The sequence below is a fragment of the Parasteatoda tepidariorum genome, chromosome 2 (genome assembly GCF_043381705.1).
Source record: "Parasteatoda tepidariorum isolate YZ-2023 chromosome 2, CAS_Ptep_4.0, whole genome shotgun sequence".
In the NCBI taxonomy this organism is placed as follows: domain Eukaryota; kingdom Metazoa; phylum Arthropoda; class Arachnida; order Araneae; family Theridiidae; genus Parasteatoda; species Parasteatoda tepidariorum.
In genome coordinates this window covers 17,695,782-17,708,664 of record NC_092205.1, presented here as the reverse complement: position 1 = coordinate 17,708,664, position 12,883 = coordinate 17,695,782, and the positions used below count along the sequence as shown (strand labels likewise).

General features: G+C 31.7%; 1 long non-coding RNA gene across 1 annotated transcript in view; it reads right to left on the bottom strand.

Annotated features, from left to right (window-relative positions):
• Positions 1-1,236: 1,236 nt before the first annotated feature.
• LOC139424947 (uncharacterized) overlaps positions 1,237-12,883 on the bottom strand; it is a 45,214-nt gene continuing 33,567 nt past the window's right edge. The window contains exon 2 of the long non-coding RNA XR_011636094.1: positions 1,237-2,023. This is a non-coding gene — a long non-coding RNA (uncharacterized lncRNA). The remainder of the gene's footprint in view (positions 2,024-12,883) is intronic.

The following is a 12,883-nucleotide window of genomic DNA, read 5'->3' as shown; positions in this document are numbered from 1 at the left end:
TAAGAATTCTAGTTGTTTTTAAAATTTCAGCTTTAGTTTTCTGGCACTGATAAATGTTGAAGGGTCACACAATACTCAAATGTTGAAGGGTTACGCAGAAAGTACTAAATATACTAATATAGGTATAAAGTTTCATACTGATTATTTGGTGATTATTAACAAGAGTAAGCTTTCTGAAGACGGAAGAAATATAGAAAAAAAATAGTGCGTGGAGTCCCTCCGTGCGGAAGAAGTTAAACTTCGTAACCTGCGACGTTAATTGTAGAAGAATCAGCAGTCGTAGAAGGATCACTAGTTCTATTCAACGACTCTTTTTCCTGCTCCGCTCGCTTCCGTGCTCTGTAATCACGGTAATATTGTGCATTTTTCCCTCGTGGACCTCTTGAACCAGTGGAAGTGCTTGTGGTTGCCTCATCGTCTCGCCCTGGAAAATGTATTTGTATTAATAATGTATGTGAATGCGTCATAATGTAATTTCAGAAGAGAAACAATCAATTGATATTCACAAGAGACGTACCTTGACATAACCTTAAATCCGTCGCATTGTCCGTGGGATTGTTTTCACTCATTTTTTACAATTGTTATCCACTAAATTTGAAAATAAAAAATACTACCCTATTAAATTACATGTGTATCAAATCAAGCTAAAAAAATATTAATAGAAAAATAATACTTTTATGACTTTTATTATTTTTATACTAGTGAGAACCAAAACAATATGGAAATGAATGATGGAAAATGGATCCTACCACGTGATTTCCCGGCCAATAAAAATGTAGTGTTAAACGTTTAACGCAACCTTGTTGGAAGTCGCATAAGAAGTATAACTTCAAAAATTCTAATGTATCTTTCCGCATATGTTATGTTTACAAGATGATGTGTGAACAGGCTTGATATTCTTGGAATTTTTAATAGTGTGATTTGTGTTTAAGTTTACGGATACGTTTACACTTCATTAGATTTTTCTGTGATTTAAAAACTCTAAAAAGTCGTTAACCGTAAATAAATTTGAGAAAATTAATATCATAGCATAAATAAAACGTAAGGTTTACTATGTTTTGAGTGTTATCCCCTATTTGGCTAGATTTGTGTAAAATATCACCGCTTTTTATTTTTTCGGCAACATCTTACCTTGCATGTGAAGTCTTCCGAATTCGTTTGTTGCTTGTTTCATTGAAAGTTAAACTGAAAGAACGTGTTATTTAGTAAACACAACAAGTATAATAAAATCGGATGGCAGCTTTTGAAAATAAATCGGAAGTTTATTTTTATTTGTCAAATGCCAATTACATTAGCCGTTAGGCCATTAAACTTCTTGCTTGCCAATAGCGTTGAAATATACAAGAAAAACCTGTCAGTGCTTCACACTCGTCCAAATGTTCTGCCGTCATTGGCCGTCCACTATCACATATAACACATAAAGGTGGCACTCTAGGCTAGTCCAATGCGAAATAAATTATTCTGTAGACAGTCATGTCCCGTTAATAGTCTAAAAGCTGCAACAGCAACTCATCGCGGGTGGTCAGGAATAAAAGCTGAGTTTGTTAAAAGAACACTCCAAGGCTTGCCATCGCAAGCACGAGTGGCAAAATTTCTATAAGTCTTTTGATATATGAGTGACGTCAGCAGTTTAATGGAATGGAGGCTTGCTTTAGTTTTGGGCTTTTGGAGAACCGCAGCTCCTCTTTTGGCAAGCATATCTGCCATCTCATTTCCATAAATACCGCAGTTTGAGGGTACCCATTGAAAAGATATCTTGCGGGAAAGTTCTTTTATGATTTCCTTAGGGTGTAAAGTAGCAGGCCTCCTCGTTGGTGCACCCTGGGTTACGCAAAATCTGCTACAGCTTTGCCGATGGCTCCTAGAAATAAATCGGAAGTAGTACCCCGGAAGTTCTACGGCGAATTTTCACCCCTAGTGCTAAGCCTTATTCTTTTTACCTAGGGCCCCTGAATTAGAGGATATAGGAAATCATAATATAGGAGCCTTAGTTCCACCAAATTATGTATAAACGAAAAAGTACCTAGAACAACAAACAATTGATCAATGGTTAACAAAAAGAATTAAAAATTGAAAGAATTTAAATATCTCAATCAGTTCTAAAAAATGTCCTCTGTCTTTAACACGCGACTTAGAGAAAAGATAACATTCAAGCATCAAATGGAATTAAAATAACACAGGTAACTAAGCGATTAAAAATAATTTCGTAAACTCAATTAAAAATAGTATAAAAAACAATTAACATATCATCTTACTAGTAATTAAGTTTTTTACCGCAGCGGGGCGCTGTAATTATTTGGTTGGAAAATGTTATCCTTCTTTCGTGTTTTTTTACATATTTTAGTAATAAATTAAAAACTCTAGAATACTTATCTGCGTTTGTTAGATTCAATGCACCAGGAAATAAAATTATCATTAAAACTGGTGGCAACTTTATGAAAGGGAACTAAATAATTTAAGTTTATCTTGAAATAATAACTCTGAAAGTTTATAAATCGAAATGATAAATTCTATTTAATGGATCTGAATATATCTTAAATAGATCTGAATTTTTACTAATAAATTTTTCAAGTCGTTGATTTCGAAGTCTGTGATGTTCAGCGGGGAAAAATTAAAAAGAATAACTCAATTTCACACAACTGCAAAATATTTTATAATTTTAAAAACATCGGAAAAGTATTTTAGAGAATTATTTATTAAATAAATATTTTCATTTCAAATTATCTCAGAAACTGATTAAAATTTTAATGAAATTCTGGCAGTTTAAACAAAGATCAATTTAAAATAATATTCTTTGTATTTAAATGTCTGGCTCTCTGAATATTGATTTATTCCGCGAATAATAAAAATAATACTATATAACAAATTGAAGCTTCAACAGTAGATTCAGTCTAGAAATTTATAGAAATAAAATAGTTAAACTAGTTGGAGGAGAATAATTTTGCTATTTTTAGACTTTTCAATAGAATTTCTTAAAAGAGAAAGAAAAGGTTTTCAGAGTTTTTTGTTACAAACAAGACAGTCCTTGTTGACTCTAATTATGCTTTGAAATGCTTTTTTTTTTTCATTTCTTCAGAAAAACTTTTAACTGCACTTTTTTTTCTCTCATTTCCTGTTGTTTTTTTTAAGAAATAAATGGCTTGAGTCTTTAATCACGTAAAAATTAGTTTTGCTACGATCACTGTGGAATATATTTGAGAAAAACGTGCCAAGAATGAAAAAAAAAGCATTTTTTCTCTATAATTTTATTCGTTGTTATCATCGAAATGTTAGAAATAGATTACAGTAATTTTGCTCAAATTATAGCGAAATAAATCGAATTATATAATTTTCAAAATAAATATAGTTAATTAATGCAACTATATTATTATTTATGTCGGCTATCATGAATTCCATGTCTCACAGACTCCTTTGACCTACAAAAATCCGACAAAAGGAGCGAAATTGCCGAACTTTTCGTAGGAAAATTTAAAAATATGTATATTACCATCTATTGAGGAAATGGTACATTTCATAATATGCATTGGACGAACTGAGTTCGGGCTTCAAGGAATTGAAGCCCCTATATTTTTTTTCTTCTTTTTTTTGCTCAAACTCAGGTTGGCCATTCCAAAATTTGAGCATTTGGCAAAAGTAGCATCAACTGGCTATACTAGAAGGGATCATTGAGAAGGGATCATTTTTATTCAGATCTAGAAAAATAAAAACTGATCGGAAAAAAAAATTTATTTTTTTTAAATTTACTTAACCATCCGCGGAGCATTTAGAGGGGGGGGGGCTACATTTGCAACCAGACGCAGCCTCAGAAAGGTGTAAAAATTGTGATAAGAAACAATTTCCAGAATAAAGTGCTTTTATCTCTTAAATACCACTTGTTTCATTCGCAAATTGCAGATTCCATAACTTCTTCATTTTTGCATCCGATTTACCTAAAACAGTGGTGTCAAGCTCGTGGCCCGCGGGCCGCATGCGATCCGAGGTGAACATTTTTGTGTCCCAGTCAATATACCCGAAGCAAAGTAAAAATAAAATAGAAATGTGAATTAGAAACGAAACCAGCATATAAAATTATAATATACTTTATTTATAAACTATACGGATCATTTTAAATTGTATNTATAATTTTTATTGCTCTTTTTTCTGCAACCTTAAATATACCTCAAATATACCTCAAAACAACCTTAATACCTCAAAAATACCTCAAATCAACCTTAAATATACCTTAAATTTTCATAAGGGTAAACTATCAATTAGATAGTACATAATCAGGTTTATCCTATTATAGCGAGGTAAGTTGGTTATCTTGCTCCAAGGTTCTCAATCAATTCTGGGATTTGAAAGAAAAAATATGTAAGTTTTTACAAACTATAAATCAAGATACAAGCTTGTTCTCCAATCAAATATGGTTGTAAGACTTATCTTTTATGGTTGATATAACCAAACACTTATCCGATTAAAATTTATTGTTACAAGGCAAGGATCAGATCATTACGAACATGTTTAACATAATTAAAAAAGCATTCAAATGTAAACTATTTCTTTGGAAAAGGCAACTGAAAAATGAAGATTTAACGCACTTCCCAACGTGCAACAAGAACAAATCTAGTTTAGATGATACTGCATAGTATCAAAAATACGAGAAAAAAATTTCAAATCTTAGAACAGAATTCGAAACAAGGTTTAAAGATTTTAATTCCTTGGAAGACAAATTTTGTTTGTTTTCTTCGATTTTTTCAATAAATATAGACTCAGTACCCAGTTATATGCAAATGGAAGTGATTGAGATTCAGCGCGACTTAAATTTGAAGGCAAAATTCATTGAAGTGGGTGCGCTTAAATTTCACGAATATTTACCAGCAAGGTTTGAAAATACTCGAAAATTCGCGTATGAAATTTATTTCCAAGTTTGGAAGTACTTATCAGTGAGAGCAATTATTTTCTGTTCTAAATGGAAATAAATCTCCTGTCCGAAACCGTATTAACAATGCTCACGTTGGGTCAATTTTGAAAGTAGTCTCGGCCAATAAAATTTCTCCTGAAATAGAAATGATAATAGCAGAGAAGAGATGTCAAGTATCAGGACGTAAACAATAATTTAACTTTATATATGCTTATTACAATTCAAAATAAAAATATTTGTTTCTATGAACATTGATTTTTTTTGCGGCCCATCTAAAGTTAAGTATTGTTTACTTGGCCCAAGTTAGCTTTTGAGTTTGACACCCCTGACCTAAAACGTTAACTGAATAATTATAAATGCTAATATCATTGCAAAGTTGCCAAATTTCTGGGAAAATTTCTACTAGTTTATGTTTATGTTTTAATGTATTATTCTTTGTTTTGTAAATTTTATTTAAATTTATTGTCCACCCCTATTTTTTTTTCGAAAGTAGGGAAGAAGCCGCTTAGCTCCCTTTTTCTCGCAGTGCGGATTTTAAAATTTTGGTAAAATTACGAGAAATTCTGAAAGTTTGTTTTGAATTGCGTACCACTCCATAAAAATTTTTGTAAAAACAAAGCAGTTGGAAGCTCTGTCATTGATGTTAGTGAGTAGCTTTAAAAAAATATTTAATAAAATGGCAGCAACTTAAATGAAAATTACCTTTAGAATTAAAGCTAATAAACAAATAAATAAAATTAAAAAAAGCTATAAACGTGATCAAAAACATTCTATTTGCACTCATGTTTATAAGAATTGCAGTACTATGAAGGAATTATGCAAATTGAATCAAACGTACATGAAATGCAAAGTAAGATAAGACATTCAAATGATTTGAATTACTAAGCGATTGCACATGCGTTAAACGAAAACCGGCTCCTTATCAGTCGCTTATTTCATGCGTATAAAGAACTGTTAAGATGCGTTGAAATCAGTTTATCGTCTTCTGTTTATGGTAAACCTTTAATAAGGGGAGAATGTAAAAGTGGAGAGAAAAAAAGTGGAAAAGTGTGCGAGGCCAAATCATCGCACTGCACGTACGCAGTGTAATGCCACAACGATGCATGATTAGAAGAAATGGTCACAGAAACAAATAAGGCGGAACACTGGCAGTAGGGCACGCGATATCACAGCAACCATTGACGAAAGGCACCTCGTGTTAGCACAACGTTGAAGCATAGCTACAGGTGTTTTATTGTCTAGCTCCACGGTTCATCGTCGTCTGCTGCAACATCAACTGCATACAAGGAGTCATCCACACAGCATTACTCTGTCGCTGATTCACGGATGCCTCCAACTTCAATAGGCAACACGGTGCATGGCGCTCCCTATGGCAACAAGTTATTTTCGCCGTTGAATCTTGCTACAATTTTAAATACAAAGATAGAAGACTTGAGCATCAGACGTGACAGAGAGGAGCGCCTGTTCTCACAGCGTTACACCTAACAAACGCCTGCCATCATTACTTGGGGAGCTCTTGAATAGAATTATCAATCTCATCTATTGCAAACTGCAGACAAAACTATCAGTGATCGCTGCACAAGGAAAATTGTGGTACCAGAGGTCCTCTCCATTCTCAGCGCTGTATTTCGGCTGAATAACGCACTTACAGAATATTAAAAAAAAAAACTGTAAAAACTGTCTTTCTAAAACTACGCAAGTCTTCCTTAAAGCACGACTGGTTTCGCTTCTTCCATGGCCTGTGATTTCCCCTGTTATGTCGGCCATTGAACTTGTCTGGGATTTCAGAGAACGACGATCAATCCTACAGTTGTTGGGACATACAGTAAGAAAGAACTTTGGTGTCAAGTCGAAGTCACATGGAATGCCATTCCTCAAGATTAGATGTTTACAAGATTACACGATTCAATGCAGCGACGTGTAAAAGCTCTCCTCTCTCAGCGTGGCGGGCACACAAAATACTGATTTCCGACGTTCCTTTTAATTTTTTTCTAATGGATTTCATAGTTTATTTGTAGTAATACCAGCAATATGTGGAACAGAGCAGTGGTAGATAAGGGATAGAGCGTTCCGATGAGGTGAAACGGGTTTGAGTCCCAGCGATGTCAGATAGATACGAATTCCACACAGAGAACGATCAATCTCCAATTCAGTACCCCCAAAGGTATTAATATGTTATGGAAACATGGAGGACTTTGTAACAGGACAGATTTAACGTGCACCAGTCATCATTTACTACTCGGGGAGTCTTCGGCCTGTTGGATTCGAACTCCCTCTCTCACAAACGTTCCAGCTCCCTGTCAACTAGGCTATCCCAGCCTCCATGTGATATATTAAATAAGTGATTTAATAAATTTCATTAATTTCCAACAATTCTTTCGTGGTATTGCAATTTTCACAAACATTATATAAAGCATGTTATATTAGAAACATGCACACTGTTAAGTTTTTAACCACAAAACGAAGGAAAATTTATAAAATTATCGAAATACGTTGTTTCAAAAAACACTATTTAACCTTTTGTACTTTGAGTTCTTTAAAATGCTATTTATATTAATGTAAACATTAATTTATTTAAAATATATAATGCATTATTAGTATATAACAACTACCGATCATAAAATAACATGGTAACAAAATATGAAAATACATAGATTTTAAATTTCAAATGGAGTGAAATTTAAAGGTTAAAAAGAAGTATGCAAAATTTTATTCATTGTGCATATGTTACTTGCGAATGACCAAAATTGGTAGTTTTGATTTCCACAGGTAAATGTTGACGAACACAGTCACTTTTGTAAATGTCTGAAATATAGGTCTAGTTAAGTGCCACTGCCCGGTATGCCCCACATCACTGTTTTTTAAGGTTCACTGCCACCACCCAGTAAACATTTAACCGGTACTCCAAACACTGATATTTCTCCTAATCTGACCTCAGCAGATATTAAAGTATCGAATAAATATAATGATATAGGAAGGACGATTAACAATTAACGATTAAACAACAAAAAAATAATAAATGAAAGTTCGTCTTTAAAAGTTTTGAATAATCAAAGCTCCTCTTTGGAGTTTATCACGTCTTTTTCGGTTCGTTCTCCATCCCGCTCTTCCTCTGGGAAATCCCCACTGCTTCCTCGTCGTGCACAAGGATGAGCTTTCTGCTTGCATTGACTTGCGGGACTTCCAGCTTAAGGCGACTTCTAACTGACGGATCTGAGAACTGGTATCGGGTTACAGCACAGGAACTGGCACCACAGATAGGAACTGGCACCACTGAGAACTGAGATCGGCTTGGTGTACAGGAGCTGGCACCACACACATATATATATATATATATATACTAGCTGCCCCGGCAAACGATGTTTTGCCATATGAATTATTTCTAGAGTATGAAAATATATCTTATTTATTGTAAATGTGTGCGTATGTGGTATAAGAGTGGAAGAGGCATGGAGCGCTGTGAACGATGACGGAATGTGAAAGTAACAACACACCAAATAATATTTTTTTTAATTTATTGCAACTTTTTCTTATAAATTATATATACAACGAATTCTGAAAACATTAGTCAACAATATTAATCTCTTAGTGCAATGGAGTGTACAATATTTTTTGTCATTCCATCTTTAGCTAACACAAATAAGCTGGATGGTTTGCCCACTCGAGAGTATGCCACGTATTTGTGCGAAAAACATGGTGTGTTCAAATATAAGACGCAAACAGACATTGTTTGGCCTTATCATTGCGAATGCCAATCTAATGTGGAACTGAATGCGTTTAAATTGAATTGGCACATCTGTGGGGGCATAATAGGCAGAATAGGGGGCATAATAGGGATTGGCACATAATAGGGATTCGTGAAAGTAATATACTTTCATCCCGGAATTTGTCATTTAAAATAATGACTTCAATGACGTTGCTCATAAATTTTTTAACGACTAATCACCCTTTATGAAAAAATCGAGGTATAAATGAGGTAATATATAATTTGAAAAAGCGTGCAATTTAATTGCATATATAGGGATGCATTGATAGTTTTAAGCAAAATGCATGCTGAAGGTAATCCATATCTAAACGAATCAACTTTTATAGTAGCAGCTAGATATTTTTGAAAGAGTTGAATGTCAGTCTATGTCCTCTTTATTCCTTCAGGAAAAACAATTCAACCTTTACTTTTTATTGGAATTTCTTAGAATGTACTTTTGTTCCAATTCATCGATTTTGAGTGATATATTATTCTTCACGATCGTGACTGCGAATCTGACATAAGCTCTCTCACTTTCTATCTCATTTTATTAGTCATATTTATGTATTTATTTTTTTTATTTATATACCTGTTTGCTCCATGTCGATGTTCGTACTTTTTCCTTGCTTAAAAGAAAAAGCAAGTTGATTTTAAGTGGTTTCCGGAGAGTGGAGTTGGTAGTTGAAATATTTAACTCCGACTCCGAACTTTTCTCACAGCTCGGCACCGACTTAAATTCAATGTCTTAGAAAAGTACTAATGCTATTATTAAGTATTTATTTATTTCGAGTCATATATTCTATTTTTTTCTACTATTAAAGTAAAAGGCACTTTATTTGAAATTATTTTTCGTGTTATAACATAACAGTTCAAGGAATACATTAAAAAAAATATATGTGTACAAAATATTGAAATTGTGCTAAATCGCACGCGCACTTGCAAATGTATATATAGTCTCAGATAAATAAAAAATAAATTAAAATCAAACAAATATTGACTTAATAAATTATAAAACAAAAAGTAAATAATAAATTTAAAAAAATTTCTTTTAAAAATATTTAGTGAATATTTAGGAAATCAATACAAATACGTTTATTTCATTTGTATATATATTTTAATTAACTAAGTAAGTTAGATAAATATATTTATTTTTGGAATTTATAAAGTAAAAGATAACGTATTAATAATTCATTTATTATTATTAATTTTTTCATACTTTTAACGATTTTTTTTTTCGTCAAAAAAAGTCAAATGTGAATAAATAAATTTGCTATAAAGAATTATTTAAATTAATATTTTTTCTATATTTGTAAATATTTTTCAATATTTGAAAATATAATATTTTTTTTTCTCTTTTATTCTGCAGATCCTAATTTTTAATAGTTGAAATCAAGCAAATATTTCCACTCTTAACTCAAAAAATCCAGCGAAATTTTCATCGACTCCGCAGCTCTGATCAAGATAATCAAGAATTAAGCTAACGAAAACAATTAAATTAAGTCTACATTATTTAATCACTCGTCTAACCGGACTGCCAAATTGTTGACCACTCGTATAATTTGACCATCTTAGTCAATCCTTCAGTTGAAGTAACAAGCTGAAAAAACATTTAAATTCTACTTTAAGCTAATTTAGACAAACTGACCATTTTTCTAAGTGAGTCATCAAACCCACAAATAGTCAACTTAGGCTGGTTTTCATGTACTAATAATTGTCCAGAAAATTTTTTCAACAGAAGAATCTGAATACGCACATCTTCTTCGATTTTTTTCATTGATGGACGGATTCAGAGTTCTTACTTTTTAAGACGAGGGAACGAGAAATCTCAATGTAAAAAGTATGGACCCGGCAGTTAAGTAAGAAGACTTGTTGAAAGTTTAAGCCCCGCTTTATTTCGTCATATTTCTGAATAAATTTTACGCAACTTTACACTGTCATTCCTGAAGTAAATTATAAAATTAGTTTATAGAAGATAATTCCATGGAGAAATTAAAATTTTATGCTAATTTTCTTACCCAATTTCATAGAGACTGAACATTCGAATTACTTATGTAATTTGAAATGAAAAAATTCAAAAATTTAAACGGATAATCCTCTGGAAATAAAAATTTTGAAAATTGATACTTTTGGAAATTTAATAATTTTTGAAATTTCGAAAAGTAATAATAAATTAAATAATTTTCGAAATTTAATACTCAGAAACTTTTATTAATTCTGTTAAAGCACAAAATTCAACTATTTAGAATGACACAATTTTAAACGATGAGAATTTGTACAAATGTAATGAATGATTCTAAAATATTTCGGTCAAAATAATCAAATAACACTTTGCACACGATACGCAGACTTACGTCCAGAAAAGAAAGAAAAAAATTCCCAAAATGAGTTTTTAATAACACTCCAAACACAATATAGTTACGTCTACGAAAAAAAAAACAATTTTAAATGTTTTTTTTTAACATTACACACAGTACAGACTTGTGTTGGAAAAAAACCAATCTTAAAAGAATTTTTAAAAAAATAATTTTTTTTTATTGTTCTAAATACGGTACAGAGTTAAGTTTAAGAAAAAAGTACCTCAAATGATTGTAGTTTTTATTTTGCACGCTTTATCCAGGTTACACAGACTTACGTCTAAGACATTTTTTTTTCTTTCAAAATGAAGTTATTTTTTTTAACACTCTACACTCGATGCAGGCCTATGTCTAAAAAGCAACACTTTTAAGAGAGTGTAGTTTGTTTTGAACATTATCCATGATAGAGACTAAAGTTTATACAAAAAAAATAAAATAAAAAATAAATAAATAAAAATTTAAAAAAAACCCTCAAAATAGTAGCAAACTGTTTTTACACTCTACTCTACATTACGACTGTAGAAAATAAAAAATCTTTAAATGAGTGTAGTTTTTTTTAACTTTACGCACAATACAGCCTTGTGTTTTAAAAAAAACTATCCCAAATGAGTGTAGATTTATGTATTATTCAGCCCACTGTACAGACTTAATTCTTGAAAAAAGTACTTCAAATGAATGTAATTTTTATTCCCACTTTACCGATGTTGCGTAGATTTATTTTCAAAAAATTTTTTCTCTCACTGAGTGAAATTATTTATTTTCTCTTAGCTCTCTATACACGGTACAGACTTACGCGAAGTTTGAATGAGTGCAGTTTGTTTTAAACACACTCGAGTCACACATATGTTAAAAAAAAAAAAAAAAAAAAACTACCTCACACAATTGTAGTTTTTTCATCACTTAACACATGAGACATACTTACGAAATAAGTGTATTTCCTTTCTTCCAGCACGAAGCAGACTTTATGTTGAAAAAATGAAAGAAAGAGAGAGAGAGAGAAAAAAAAAAAAAAAAAACCAACTACAAATGAGTGCAAGTTCAATTTTTTCGTGTCATACACTAATTGACGTAACTTACTACTTTTGTTCATGCAGGAATACTATTTGTACATGAAACATTAGATATTTTATGAAAAGATTCTACCGTCTAATTACCGTCGTTTCCCTAATTACTGCATTTATGATGAGGCAAAAGTTGCAGCTTCATTCCATCAGTTATATTGGCACATAAAAGTAAATCATATCGCATTTCATTTAATGATCATACAAAATATTATAACCAAAACGACAATACTTATTTCAAAACAGCGTTTCTGTATAGTTACAAAAATAATTCTCGTTGAATATAAATTAACTATGCTGGAGAACGGTATAAAAATTCTATTATTCAAAAGATGTCTGTTTTGTTTTTTCTTTCTTTTTATACGTCGGTGTAGGAAACAAAAAAGAATTTGACGTGAAAAGACATCTATTAAAAAGTCTTTACTGTTCAAAAATAGAGTGTCAATAATTAAGGAAGCTGTGTATGTAATTGAAAAAATAAAAATAAGAATAAACAAATATACAAACAAGGTTAAATGACATTACGTGAAAAACCAGGAAACGATATAAAAGTTTAGTTTTTCTTGGATATAAAAACGGTTTATTGTTGCTAAGTGATTCTCTTTTTTTATTAACGTTTGTTAGCCAACCTATTTAGTGAAAATGAAATGCATTTGAATGCAAAATTTTGAATGGCTGTACGTAATGACTTATTTTGTTTCATGTACAAAAGTTTTATTTAAAAATGTTTGGTAATGACCTTAGAATTAGACTGTGCAAAAATTAATTTGCATTTTATTACATCATGACCGCTGATCAGTGGCGTAGCGAGCTTAACTCGCGC